General features: G+C 45.2%; 2 non-coding genes across 2 annotated transcripts; one reads left to right on the plus strand and one right to left on the minus strand.

Annotated features, from left to right (window-relative positions):
- The first annotated feature begins 8,638 nt into the window (after positions 1–8,638).
- Positions 8,639–8,710, plus strand: trnaq-uug. Its single transcript has one exon. It is a non-coding gene; the product is annotated as a tRNA-Gln (tRNA).
- Positions 8,711–10,087: 1,377 nt separating this feature from the next.
- On the minus strand, positions 10,088–10,159 carry trnaq-uug. Its single transcript has one exon. It is a non-coding gene; the product is annotated as a tRNA-Gln (tRNA).
- Between the last annotated feature and the right edge of the window lie 5,268 nt (positions 10,160–15,427).

The raw sequence follows: 15,427 nt of genomic DNA on the forward strand, positions 1-15,427 counted from the left end.
AACGTCTGTGGTCACCTGTTATGGGTACTGAATAGTAAGCATCTTTTAAATCAATGCTGCCATATAGTAACCTTTGGAGATTAATAGTTTAGCAGTAGCAAAGGTTTCCATTTTGAAGTGAATATATTTTGCAAAAACATTCAAATTACTCAAATCTATGATGATGCAGCAACCACCATCTTTCTTATGTTTAATAAAAATGTTGGACACGAATTCTAAAGGTTCGTGTTGGGTTTGTTCAATTATCCCCAGTTTATGGAGTCTCTGCAGTTCAGCATGTGCTTTTGCTTTATCTTCGCTCTTAAGCCTGAACACTCTGTTCGGTGCATGCTGGACTGGAGGATTACGTGGTTGTAAGAACTCTATCATATATCCCTGGATACTGCTTAGGATATAAGTATCTGATGTTAACTTATACCATGCATCCAGAAAAAAGTGTAATCTGCCACCAACACCCATGCTTTCGTTAATAAGTAAGGGACCAGACCCACCTACCTCTATGGTTACCAGTGGTCTTATTTCTTCCCTTGTCCCCGAGGACGTTGAGGCCCCGGCGTCTTGATTTGTGTTGTAGATGGGTGCATCTTCCACGAGGGCCGGCCTGGGCCATTTCCTAAAAAAGGCCGCTGTTGGATTGGTCTTGCCCTCGACTGTTCCCCGGATTAGTCCTTGCGACCCATGAGTGCATAGGGGTGGTACTTCTGGGGGTAGTGTTTGGTAGCTTTTATAATTCCCAGGGCTTTGGATTCTTCGTCCAAATCTTTTACCTGTTTTGGTAGGTCCCCTCCAAACAGGTAAGTCTTTTCGGTGGTCGTTTCCGTTCTGCATAATCCTGCAAATTTTGGGTCTAGTACCGGCTGTATGCTCTTCTTTCTGATATTATTTAGTTCATATTGGGTATTGCAGGAGGGCCAGGGCATCTTCCTCATCCAGGGTTCGTGTGAATGCTGTTATCCCTGCGGTGAGGGTTTTAAGTACTTTTTGCAGTAAGACATCCCTTGTCCTGATGCTTGCTCCTACATGCTTCCAAATGCATGCGTTCACGGTTGGGACATTAAGGGATTTACAGTTTCCAGGTTGCAAGTGACGCCCCATGGTGTCAATTAGGGCTTGTCCCTGTAGCTGGTTCAGGGACATGTAATTAACACTTGCCGCTAACCTGGCTGGTAAATTATCCCCTGTGAGTTCTGGTTTTGCGAACTGAGCCACCATTTCAAGTAAGTTCCCACTCACCCCTTGCACTGAGTTGTCCATCAGTTCCTGTTCAGGGTCAGTCCAAATCTGCCCCGCTATGCTGTCCTGGGAGGCAATAGACGCCGAATACAGCCCTGAATAAGGTACTGCAGAGGCGCTGAATGTCTGCCCAGTAGAGCCAGACCCCCTCTGGAGTATTGCCTCCATCAGCCGCTCCATTTTTGTCCAGTGCTCTCGGGCATCTGGCTCTGGCGGCTTGTCCTGGACCAGCTGCCGCTCCAACGCGGTACAGTGCTTTCGAGCGCTGACCGCTCGCGGTCGCTGGTCCCGCAGCTCAAACGCGTTCCAGTGATCTCGGTCACTGGTCGCTTGCTGCTCCTCCAATTCCTTCAGCCCCACAGGCCCCTGAGCGTAGGTGGCGTGGGGCTGTTCGAAATCTGAGTCGTCCGAAAGAACGGCTCGGTCGGTTTTGCGTTTAGCCTTTCCACCCGCCGGTGGTAAGGCTAGCGCCGGCACAGGTGCTCCCGACAATGGAGACAGCCCTGCCGTCTGCCGCCGCTGGCTGCCCGTTCCTGCACGGCTCTCCCCCGCCAGCTTTTTTGCAGCTTTGGTCAGTCTTCTGTCCATCCTAGAGGTAAGAAAAACGTAGATCTCTTACCTGTCTTCGCTGGTTTTATACACCAGCCCTTTAGGAGGAACGTCCTTCCTCCATCGAAATGACTCGTCAATGCGTGTAGCGTAATGACACGTATGCGTCCTAGCGAAGTGAAATCATCAATCGACAGAGAGACAAGGAGCCAGCTAGGGACATGAAAGAGAGGAAAAAACTAGGAAAAAAATTGAAAGAGACTGATTTAAACAGCATTCGCCAAGATTATCCGAATTTGGATAATTTTTTACTCAGAACTGCTGTAGATTTGGGAGCAACAGCAGGAGGAGGTTAGCAAGAGATCAGACTGATTGGCTCTAGCCCGAGTGGGAGGAGAGAAGTGAGTCAGAGGGGTGAAAACAGTTGAAAAGTAGTGCTGGAAAAACAGTTGAAAACTGAGGAATTTGGTTTGTAAATTGGTAAATCAGGCAATTTATCAGTCAATTTAAGCAAGACTGCTCTTGGGGAGTGGCAGTGAGGAGCGGCCTTGTGAGGAGCGGCCTTGTGAGGGAAGTGCCCTGTGAGAAAAGTGTGAGTCTTTGGCTCGAGAGTCTTCGGGGAGAGGAGACCACGCAATACGCTTGAGAGGTAGAGGCGAAAGAAGGAGATGTCAGGCAAGCTGATTCAGTGCGATGCTTGCAATATGTGGGAGGTTAAGGACACCGCTGGTGCCTCTGGCTGCTACAAATGCGAGAAGTGCATCCAGGTAGAGCTCCTAAAGGACCGTGTTGGGGAACTGGAGAAGCAAGTGGATGACCTCCGGTTCGTCCGCGAAACGGAGTCGTTCCTCGACAAGTCCTATAGTAAGACTGTTACACCTAAGGTACTGGAAGAGAGAAGGTGGGAGACAGTGAGAAAGGGAGGGAAGCATGGAATGCCAACGTCCCCGGGTGTTGTACCTCTTGTGAACAGGTTCACCCACTTAGAAGCTGTCGGGACAGAATGAATGAATGAAAACTTTATTGTCATTCAGATATACACCTAGACACAGTGCACCTTGAACGAAATTTCGTTGCATTTGACTCTCCAATCAGGTAAATAGTAAAAGTAAAAGTGCTAGGTGCGTCCATAAAAATGCCTCATGTGCTTTACACTGAGTGTGAAGACGTGTTTACACTGAGCGACGGACTGGCTTGCGATGCGAATAGGGCTGTTGAGCCAAAACCAAAAAGGCCTAAGGCAGGCAACACCATTGTAGTGGGAGACTCCATTGTGAGAGGTACTGACAGGGGTTTCTGCGGCAACAGACGGGATGCGAGGATGGTGTGCTGCCTTCCTGGTGCCAGGATCCAGGATGTCACGGACAGAGTGCAGAAAATCCTCAAGGGCGAAGGTGAACATCCGGAAGTGGTAGTGGCATGTCGGCACAAACGATGTCGGAAAGAAGGGGATGAATATTCTGCAGCGTGACTTTAGAGAGCTCGGAAAAATGCTGAAAAGCAGGACCTCCAGGGTTGTTATCTCCGGTTTGCTTCCAGTTCCTCGTGCTGGCGAGAGCAGGAACAGGGAGATACGGGACCTGAACGTGTGACTGAGGAACTGGTGCACGGGGCAGGGGTTTAGATTCTTAGATCACTGGGATCTGTTTTGGGGTAAGGGGGAACTGTACAAAAGGGACGGATTGCATCTTAACAGGTGTGGGACCAGCATTCTGGCAGGCAGGTTTGCCACTGCTACACGGGTGGTTTTAAACTGAATAAGGGGGGTGGGGTGTCGAATGGGATAGTGGAGGATGGAGTTAAAAGGAAAGGGTTTCTTAAATGTGTGAGCGTAGAGACAGAGGGGTGTAAAATGAGGGTAGAAGCAATAGGTAGCAAGGTGAAAAGTAAAATGGCAGGCCGGCAAATCCAGGGCAAAAATCAAAAAGGCCACTTTTCAGCATAATAGTATAAGGGGTAAGAATGTTGTAAAAGCAAGCCTGAAGGCTTTGTGTCTCAATGCAAGGAGCATTCGTAATAAGGAGGATGAGTTGAATGTGCAGATAGCTATTAATGACTATGATATAGTTGGGATCACGGAGACATGGCTCCAGGGTGACCAAGGCTGGGAGCTGAACATCCAGGGATATTCAATATTCAGGAGGGATAGACAGAAAGGGAAAGGAGGTGGGGTAGCGTTGCTGGTTAGAGAGCAGATTAACGCAATAGAAAGGAAGGACATTATGGGATATATATGGGATGTAGGCAACGTTCTGAATCTACTGAGGATGTGGAATCGATATGGGTAGAGCTGCGAAACACTAAGGGGCAGAAAACGCTAGTGGGAGTTGTGTACAGGCCACCTAACAGTAGTAGTGGAGTTGGGGATGGCATCAAACAGGAAATTAGAAATGCGTGCAACAAAGGTAAAACAGTTATAATGGGTGACTTCAATCTACATATAGATTGGGTGAATCAAATTGGCAAGGGTGCTGAGGAAGAGGATTTCTTGGAAAGTATGCGGGATAGTTTTCTAAACCAACATGTAGAGGAACCAACGAGAGAGCAGGCTATTCTAGACTGGGTATTGAGTAATGAGGAAGGGTTAGTTAGCAGTCTTGTTGTGCGTGGCCCCTTGGGCAAGAGTGACCATAATCAATTCAATTCAATTCAATTCAATTCAATTTATTTTCATTTGGACCCCTTGAGGTCCAAACGAAATGCCGTTTCTGCAGCCATACATTACAAACAAATAGACCCAAGACACAACATATTTTACATAAACATCCATCACATTGCTGTGATGGAAGGCCAAAGAAACTTTTCTCTCCACTGCACTCTCCCCCCCCATGTCAGAGTCAAAGTCAAAGCCCCCGGCGGGCGATGGCGAATTGTCCCGTGGCCATTAAAACCACGCCGGGTGATGCAAGGTCGCACACCGGGTCTTGGTGTTAGAGCCCCCGGCGTGCGCTCGCAAACTCCCGCGGCCATTCCAAGCCGCGCGGGGCGGTGCTGTAAGGCCCCGCTCCAGGAGCTCTTCAACCCCGCAACTCGGGCGGGAGAAGTCGCCGCTGCGGAAGCCCCGAAAAGCGGTCTCCCTCCAGGGACCCGCGGGCTCCCGGTGCCGTCCGCCAAACCCGCAGTTGCAGCCACCGAATCTCCGGGGGTCGGGTCGCAGCAGCGTCCACCACAGCTCCACCCGCTCTGGACTCGGCCAGCTCCGCGACGGTGAGGTGAGTGTCGGCACCACAGCCCCCGGTCTTCCTGTTGGAGGCCGCTCCTCGTTGCAGCCCCAACGACAACGGAGACCCGACAAAGAAAAGGTCGGGTCTCCCGTGCAGGGAGAGATTTAAAAGTTACCCCCAACCCCCCCACACCACCCCCACCCCCCCACACACATACCCCAACAAAAAATAACAAAAACTACATTAAAACATAGACATAAAATGATAAAAACGCAGACGGACTGCAGAGGCCGCTGCAGACGAGAGTCGCGCCGCCTACCGGACATGGTTGAGTTCTTCATTAGGATGGAGAGTGACATCGTTAATTCAGAAACAAGGGTCCTGAACTTAAAGAAAGGTAACTTTGAGGGTATGAGACGTGAATTGGCCAAGATAGACTGGCGATTGATTCTTAATGGGTTGACGGTGGATATGCAATGGAAGGCATTTAAAGACTATATGGATGAACTACAACAATTGTTCATCCCAGTTTGGCAAAAAAATAAATCAGGGAAGGTAGTGCATCCGTGGATAACAAGGGAAATCAGGGATAGTATCAAAACAAAAGATGAAGCGTACAAATTAGCCAGAAAAAGCAGCCTACCAGAGAACTGGGAGAAATTCAGACGAGCAGAGGAGGACAAAGGGCTTAATTAGGAAAGGGAAAATTGATTATGAAAGAAAACTGGCAGGAAACATAAAAACTGACTGCAAAAGCTTTTATAGATATGTGAAGAGAAAAAGATTAGTTAAAACAAATGTAGGTCTCTTGCAGTCAGAAACGGGTGAATTGATCATGGGGAACAAGGACATGGCAGACCAATTGAATAACTACTTTGGTTCTGTCTTCACTAAGGAAGACATAAAAAATCTGCCGGAAATAGCAGGGGACCGGGGGTCAAATGAGATGGAGGAACTGAGCGAAATCCAGGTTAGCCGGGAAGTGGTGTTAGGTAAATTGAATGGATTAAAGGCCGATAAATCCCCAGGGCCAGATAGGCTGCATCCCAGTGTACTTAAGGAAGTAGCCCCAGAAATAGTGGATGCATTAGTGATAATTTTTCAAAACTCTTTAGATTCTGGAGTAGTTCCTGAGGATTGGAGGGTAGCTAATGTAACACCACTTTTTAAAAAGGGAGGGAGAGAAAAAACGGGGAATTACAGACCAGTTAGTCTAACGTCGGTAGTGGGGAAACTGCTAGAATCAGTTATTAAAGATGGGATAGCAGCACATTTGGAAAGTGGTGAAATCATTGGACAAAGTCAGCATGGATTTATGAAGGGTAAATCATGTCTGACGAATCTTATAGAATTTTTCGAGGATGTAACTAGTAGAGTGGATAAGGGAGAACCAGTGGATGTGTTATATCTGGACTTTCAGAAGGCTTTCGACAAGGTCCCACATAAGAGATTAATATACAAACTTAAAGCACACGGTATTGGGGGTTCAGTATTGATGTGGATAGAGAACTGGTTGGCAGACAGGAAGCAAAGAGTAGGAGTAAACGGGTCCTTTTCACAATGGCAGGCAGTGACTAGTGGGGTACTGCAAGGCTCAGTTCTGGGACCCCAGCTATTTACGATATATATTAATGATTTGGACGAGGGAATTGAATGCAACATCTCCAAGTTTGCGGATGACACGAAGCTGGGGGGCAGTGTTAGCTGTGAGGAGGATGCTAGGAGGCTGCAAGGTGACTTGGATAGGCTGGGTGAGTGGGCAAATGCATGGCAGATGCAGTATAATGTGGATAAATGTGAGGTTATCCACTTTGGTGGCAAAAACAGGAAAGTAGATTATTATCTGAATGGTGGCCGATTAGGAAAGGGGAAGATGCAACGAGACCTGGGTGTCATGGTACACCAGTCATTAAAAGTAGGCATGCAGGTGCAGCAGGCAGTGAAGAAGGCGAATGGTATGTTAGCATTCATAGCAAAAGGATTTGAGTATAGGAGCAGGGAGGTTCTACTGCAGTTGTACAGGGTCTTGGTGAGACCACACCTGGAGTATTGCGTACAGTTTTGGTCTCCTAATCTGAGGAAAGACATTCTTGCCATAGAGGGAGTACAGAGAAGGTTCACCAGACTGATTCCTGGGATGTCAGGACTTTCATATGAAGAAAGATTGGATAGACTAGGTTTGTACTCGCTAGAATTTAGAAGATTGAGGGGGGGATCTTATAGAAACTTACAAAATTCTTAAGGGGTTGGACAGAAGATTGTTCCCGATGTTGGGGAAGTCCAGTACAAGGGGTCACAGTTTAAGGATAAGGGGGAAATCTTTTAGGACCGAGATGAGGAAAACTTTTTTCACACAGAGAGTGGTGAATCTCTGGAATTCTCTGCCGCAGAAGGTAGTTGAGGCCAGTTCATTGGCTATATTTAAGAGGGAGGTAGATGTGGCCCTTGTGGCTAAAGGGATCAGGGGGTATGGAGAGAAGGCAGGTACAGGATACTGAGTTGGATAATCAGCCATGATCATATTGAATGGCGGTGCAGGCTCGAAGGGCCGAATGGCCTACTCCTGCACCTATTTTCTATGTTTCTATGTTTCTACTCCAAATGTGATGATCTACAGGACATTCTTAATGGGAAAGTAGTGGGTCGAAAAGGCATGTCATGCATGGTTTGAAGAGCAAAAACTTGTAGTTTACAATGCCAAAATTGAAAAGTTGAGGAAAAACAAGGTGTACAGAGTTGCTTATTGGTTGCAATCTGAGGAGTATGATGATGCTACTGATATGCCAATGTGCCAGCTAGCAGCTGATCTTCTCCATAAAAACTTGGTATTTTGCTAGAAATTGTCATTTCTTTACCTATCTGCTATGGACACAGCATATAATACAATAATATTAAAGTTCTGATCTTGAGAATATCACATTTTTGAATTTTCAAGGCAGTGTGGGTGTTTATTACTATTTACGTCACAACGGTCAATTTTGTAATTAGCTACAATTAGGTAACTAACTGTATGTAACATACAGTATGTAACATATGACCTGATATATGTTTTAATATCAGGTCATCCAAGTAAGATGTTTCATATTTGTTTCAGAATGCTTCAATCTATAATAACTGAAAATTTATTTCAGTTCTCTTAATTTTTAAGAAAGTTATGTGCTTTTGACTGTCCTCGATCACAGCTTTTGTGTTAAGTCAATGGAAAAGCAATAGGGAACAAGATGCAAATTTTCGAATATGAAAATGACCATAACTTTTTTAATACTGAAGATATGAAAGTGAATTGGGTATCAAATTAAACTTTTTTTTAATGCTTTGTCTGATGGGATAAATTGCAGACTTGATTTTTAAAATCTGAAAATTTTGTAACATTGCTATTTAAAGTTCGCGCCTTGGAGCTTGGCGCGCTCACCGGGCCCCCTCCCGCGGCGGAAAGAGCCGAGCGACCCGTGACGTCACCCGGTCGGTGACGTGCCCAGGCCTCGGCACTTTCCGGCGGCGTGAGCGCCCGGCCGGCCGGTGGGGACAGTGCCGCCGCCCGTCCGTCCTCCCGCTCTGATGCTCTCTCCCGCCGCTTCCAGGGGGCAGGCGCCTCGCCGCCCACCGCGACACCAGGTAGATATGACCCAGGGGACAGACATCGGGCACAGACTCCCTTATTAAGCATCCTATTTCGCAGCTGCTCACAAGACGGTCCCATGGTGTAATGGTTAGCACTCTGGACTTTGAATCCAGCGATCCGAGTTCAAATCTCGGTGGGACCTCACCACCTTTTTGTATAAATTGATGACACCTCACAATTTATATTAATTGGTTGTCAATAACAACAACAACAACACAATCTAATGCCACGATATCATTATTTCCTTGCATTTTTAAAAGTTTTTTAAAGTTGGTAGATAGAAGCAAGGAACTGCAGATGCTGGTTCACTAACATAAATACATCAAGTGCTGGAGTAACTGCGGGTCAGGCAACACCTTTTTGTATCTTTGAGGTGCTTGACCTGTTGAGTTGCTCCTACAATTCGTGTCTTCTAAATGTTGCGATTGGATATTTTCATGAAATTCTCAAAATCAAATTTAAAATCCCGCGGGATATTTTTTGGAGGAGATAATGTATTGCAACACAGCTCCAAGTAAGTAGTCTGTGGATTGGCTGCTGAGTATGTGTGTATATATATATATATGCATGCTTGTGCATAAGTGTGTATATTTATATATATATATATATATATATATATATATGTGCGTGTGTGTATGCAGTGGAACTTCAATAGTCTGGCACACTCTGATTTCAGTGTGTTGGACTAGCAGATTTATATATATACACACACACACATAACTTTTCTCCCTCTCGTTTATTATATTGTTTACAGTGTACTGTGTTTACATATTCTGTTGTGTTGCTGCAAATAAGAATTTCGTTGTTCTACCTGGGACATATGATAATAAAACTCGTTCTCCTCTCCTCCTCTCTCTGGGAATGTAACACATCGTTAATGTGGTGAATCGGGAACTCTGCCTCCTGTCTGCCCTGCAGCAAATTACAGGCACACATTCAGTTCAAAACATGAAACATAAATAATGCGTTCTATTAGCAACAGAAAGAGGTGCTGATAATTACGCGGTGTTTACACTTGACTGCATCCCACTGATATCAATATGAAATGTGCAATATGAAATGTGCAATTCATGAGTTTTTATGATCCAACTAAATGTAAGTGAGCAAAATGCATCGAACCTGTCTACCCTTTTAGTGGATGGAGCTGCCTGAACCGCTGAGTTCCCCTGGTACGTGTTTTGCTTAATTTATGTTGTTTAATCCACTTGCACTACCAATACAGGTTGATTTTTGGAAATACCCAATGCCTATATCTTTTAGAAAGGAAAGACCAAGAGAAAATTGCTCAAAAATCATTCCTGCTTCTCTGATCATGAGCCTTTTGGATTTGCAATTTTTCACCATATAAAAGGCGAACACGAGGCTGATTAAAATCAAAGCTTAAAGTAAATCGACTGATTACGGAGAGTAATCCAATTTTTGCATACAACCTGCTGTAATGCCTGAAAACCAACAGGCCAGTGAAAGAAATCATTGCAACTTACAATCAACCTTAATCGAACGTTATTAAAATGTTCCGAGGTCCCACCGAGATTTGAACTCGGATCGCTGGATTCAAAGTCCAGAGTGCTAACCATTACACCATGGGACCGTCTGTGGAATATAAATTATCCCATCCCACTGAAAAAAGGTTTTATGCAAAAAATGGATAGGACTTCATTATGATACTTGTAAAGTACTTTATGCCAACATTAATTTCACTGTACCTCAGTACATGCACCATACCAGAAATAATGTCCAATAATCTTGAAAATCTGCTAGTCCAACACACTGAAATCAGAGTGTGCCAGACTATTGAAGTTCCACTGTTCTCCCTAAGGCATTGCCATTCATTTTGTTTGTCCTAGACTTGTCAGTTCTAAAATGCATAATCTCACACAACTAGGAGCAGGACTGCCAACATTGAGTGAGAGTTGAGAGTGTGAGGGAGTGTAGCAACCGAGGGGAGGGGGAGGGGGGGCTTTTGCATTTTTCAGCTTGAAATTGTGCAATCTGGAGCTTTTGCATTTTTCAGCTTGAAATTGTGCAATCTGGTGCATTCTGTCTTTTAACTTACACTTGAATGCAACATCAGGCCTGCCAACACTGGGTGAGAGTTGGTAGTGAGAAATTGCAAGAAACCAAGCCCGAGGGACCGTAGCGACCCCCCCACCCATTGGTATGGAGCTTTTGCATTTTTAAATTTGATGTATTAAAATCATGTTTTAGTGCATTGTAGAAGTATGATTTCAATGTTTTTTGTTTGAAGTATTTTTAAGAGGTAACTTTTTAAGGGGTAACTTTTTCCACACAAAGGGTGGTGGGTATATGGACCAAGCTGCCTGATGAGGTAGTTTAGGCGGGGACTATCCCAACATTTGAGAAACAGTTAGACTGATACATGGATAGGACAGGTTTGGAGGGATATGGACCAAAAGCAGGTGGTGTAGCTGGGACATGTTGGAGGGTGTGGGCAAGTTGGGTCGAAGGGCCTGTTTTCACACTGTATGACAAGATTATGCCTCCACCATGCATGAATGCTTCAAAATCAAGTGATCGAGTTTTATTGCCATATACTCGCATAGAAACATAGAAAATAGGTGCAGGAATAGGCCATTCGGCCTTCGAGCCAGCACTGTCATTCAATGTGATCATGGCTGTTCATCTAAAATCAGTGCCTCTTTCCTGTTTTCCCCCCATATCCCTTGATTTCGCAAGCCCCAAGAGCTAAATGCAACTCTTTGAAAACATCCAGTGAATTGGCCTCCACTGCCTTCTGTGGTGGAGAATTCCACAGATTCACAACTTTCTGGGTGAAGAAGGTTTGTCCTCATCTCAGTCCTAAATGGCCTACCCCTTATTCTTTAACTGTGTGGCCCCTGGTTCTAAACTTCCCCAACATCGGGAACATTTTTCCTGCAGTTACAGTCAGTGAAAATCTAGCAGGCAAGCAGGATGCTTTCTCCAACCACCCCAATTTGAAGGCCACTATCTTGCAAAGCTTCTACCCAGTGCTTGGTACCTACTTCCAGCAGCCACTGTTGTCCGCCAGGATGCAGCGAGCCACAGCCTGGTCAATGCCGGTCACCAGGGCAAATTTGGCACAGAGACTCTCACGGCAGTGGTGCAACGCTTCCGACGAACGCCCGGGACACTTGCACTGAGGCTGCTCCATGACCAGAGCTGTAGCGAGCGACTTGCCAGCACCGCAAACACTCGCCAGCCCTGGACAGAGCGTGAAAAATTCTGTGATAAGTGTGAGAGCATGAGAATTTGGCGAAATGCGTGATTTTCAAGCATAAGGCGGGTGAGTTGGCAGCTCTGCAACATGCATGCTTTAAATTGGATTAGGTATGAATAAGGTTAGGCTAAATTACATTCTTAATTACATTGCACAGCAGATCCAGGCTTTGATCAACAAGTGCATGAATTATAATTGATTAGAATATATAGAGAAAAAAAATTGAAACAAGGCAAGACGAGTCGGACATCCAACAGTGTTCTGCACAAATAAATTAATCTATTTTACCCTTCGACTATAGAAACAAGAAAAAAATAACGCCACATATTCAACCAAGTATATAGTTCAATTAAATGAAGATATATATGTAAAACAGGTGCTCTGTGTACAGCTGGGGTCCGGGGGAGGTGAGGGACAATGACCCGAGAACGCCATCAACTTGCAGAGCTATAGATGCTTGAGCTGCAACCAAATCTGCTTTAATACTCTTCTTGTTGCACGTGCATGGCGTTCTTGTGCACATTGTCTATCCTGCTCACAGTGGGTGCCCAATCATGATTGTTGACATCATTCCAATCGTGATAAATAAATAAATAAGTAGTTTGGGTGATTGTGCAGGCTTTAAACAAGAAACATTGAGAAATATATTTTGGCAAATAATAAAATGTCCTGCTTTTGTCCAACAGCTGACAATTATCCCATTCCTTAGCTTGCATCTCAGTAAAATGTATTTCAAAACGCATTGATAGTTTACGATTATTTAAATGGTAAATGGAGCTTCAGAAGCGTTTTCATTTTGCATGTTAAAACCCACCTGAGAACCATGGGCGATTTTGCAATTTTAATGACGGATTTTTAACTTTTAATACTTTTCATATAACAAATGAATAAAGATAAAAAGTCAATAATGCCTTACTTTTGATGAAATGCAGCGAGCAAACGCGATAATTCCCGATATTTTCGATCTTTAAATCTCCACGGCAAATGTCCGATAAAAACTTCCGCTGTTTTGACACCTTCAGCTCCCTCTTGAATTTACCTTAGTTTCTATCTTTTTTTTGGACTGTAAATTTAGGTAGCTGTGCCTCACGGTCACCCCGACCGGTACAGTTAATTGCAGCTCAAAAACTGGCCGTTTTCGATGTTTTTAACGGGTGTGAAAGTGCGTGTTTTCCCATTCACTAACATGTACCGGAAGTGACGCATGTACTCCAGTTAAAAATTTCTGTCACGTGGGTGCGGATCTACGCTCCAGTGACCTTTAGTGAAATCACCCTATACCATATACCAGTTCTATCCTACTCGCCCACCCAGGTGCTCTGTGTCCAGCTGGGGTCCGGCGGGGGAGGTGAGGGTCAGTGACCTGCAGGGTCCGGAGGAGGTGAGGGGCAGTGACCCAGGGGTCGGGCATTGGAGCTTCATCCTCGTGGCTCCGGAGGCGACACCACTCACCCGGCCCGCTCCTCTGGACCGGGTTTAAAACTCCATGTGGTGTGGAGAAAGCGTCCGACGGACAAGGTGCTGCCGGCGGTGAGGGTGTGAGCGGTGCCTCTGGAGTCGGTGCTGGGACCACCGCCGTGTCTCACCTATCACACCATCTGCACGTGAATGTGTAGTTTGGTTTAGAGTCTAATCAACCCACGGGCCGAATTGGACCCTTTCACGGGCCAGTAGTTTGACGCCCCTGCTTTAAACCAATGCTCTCTCATTCTTGAATCACATATTTGTGGGACGACAGATGGCGCGTGGGACGACAGATGGCACAATGGGCTAAGTGTTCGGCTGGCAACCGGAAGGTAGCCGGTTCGAATCCCGCTTGGAGTGCAAGTGTCCTTGGGCAAGACACTTCACCCACCTTTGCCTGTGTGTGAATGTGTGTGAGTGATTGGTGGTGGTCGGAGGGGCCGTAGGCGCAGATTGGCAGCCACGCTTCCGTCAGTCTGCCCCAGGGCAGCTGTGGCTACAGAAGTAGCTTACCACCACCGAGTATGACTGAGGAGTGAATGAATAATGCGATGTAAAGCGCCTTGAGTATTAGAAAGGCGCTATATAAATCCCATCCATTATTATTATTATTATATCCCGGGAAAAAAACTATGCATTCATCTTATATATTCCCCTCGTGGTTTTTACTTAACTCTGAACCAATTTTTTCTTTATTTTGAATTTCTAGCACCTGCAGATTTTGGTTCCATGAATGTCAAATGGAATCATTGGTACTGCAGTTACATTGCCATTTTAAATACTGTGCGATCGGTTTAAGCCAATCAAACCTGTCGACACTAAACTATTCTCATTGGTGAGTGTGGAGGAGATCAGGAAGCCTCGGACAAATTAAATTGTTTGTGACTTTCTTTATTTAAAAAAACATTATTTATTTATTTTTTGAGCGTGAGAAATTCTGTGATCAGCGTGAGAGCGTGAGAATTGTGTGAAATGAGTGATTCTCACGCTCAATGCGTGAGAGTTGGCAGCCCTGCTAGGAGTCTCATCTCTTCATTTAGTTGATTATTGGTTTGCCTTCCTCCAGTAAAAAGAAAAATAATACAGAAAATAATCCTCTCCCTTCCATAGATGAGAATCATTCATAACGAGGTAAAAGGGCAAAACGAATAGACGATGCACTGATGGCAACACTCTGATGAGCTGAATAAACATTCTAGAAAATACTAAAATTAAACTTGCACTTAGTTAGTAAACCTTTCCCGATGCACATGCAGAAAGTGGTTAGTTAAGCAAATGGGTGGAAGTTTATTAGTCTAGATGGATTGGGGACTTGACGTTCCAGTCAGCCATAATCCTTTTGAGTGGATGTGTTGCAAGGCAGGCATGAGGGACAAAGGCGCCTATACATGTCCATTATTCATGTCTGGAGGAGGAAAGAACCGTGGGTGTATATGTACATATTTGAAAGTTCAGGGTGATGCTGATGGAATGCTTGGTGACACAAATAGGCCTGGGGTGCATATATGTTGAGGTAGAGAGTGAAAAGGCAGGCAAGTTATTGCTACACCTATTGCGTGATGTTGAATTACTGGTTTAGCCACGACAGGAAGATTGCACCCAATTTTGATAACAATACTTTGGGACGGAGTATATGCAAAAGTTAATTACTGGAATGGTTGGGTGTCAGTCATGAACTGTGATCCACGCACATATTTTCAATGGTTATGAAATATGTTTAGTTTAAAGATACAGCAAGGAAACAGCCCCCTCATCCCAATGAGTCTGCACCGACCAGCGATCCCCGCTCACTAGGGACAATTTACATTTATACCAAGCCAATTAACCTACAAACTTGTATGTCTGGAGTGTGAGAGGAAACCGAAGATCTCGGAGAAAACCCACACAGGTCACAGGGAGAACGTCACAAACTCCATACAGACAAGCACCCGTAGTCAGGATCAAACCCGGGTCTCTGGCACTGTAAGGCAGCAACTCTAGCGCTGTGCCTCCCTGCCGCTCTCTCTGCTTTCCTAGATGTTAGGGACTAAAGAAGTTCCTCCTCATCTCCTTCATAAATCTCCTTTAATTCTGAGGCTATGACCTCTGGCCCTGGATTCTCCCACCAGTGGAAACATCCTTTCCACATCCACTCTATCTATACCTTTCGCTATTCTGTATGTTTCAATGAGGTCC

This window comes from Amblyraja radiata, chromosome 16, assembly GCF_010909765.2.
Source record: "Amblyraja radiata isolate CabotCenter1 chromosome 16, sAmbRad1.1.pri, whole genome shotgun sequence".
Taxonomy (NCBI): Eukaryota; Metazoa; Chordata; class Chondrichthyes; order Rajiformes; family Rajidae; genus Amblyraja; species Amblyraja radiata.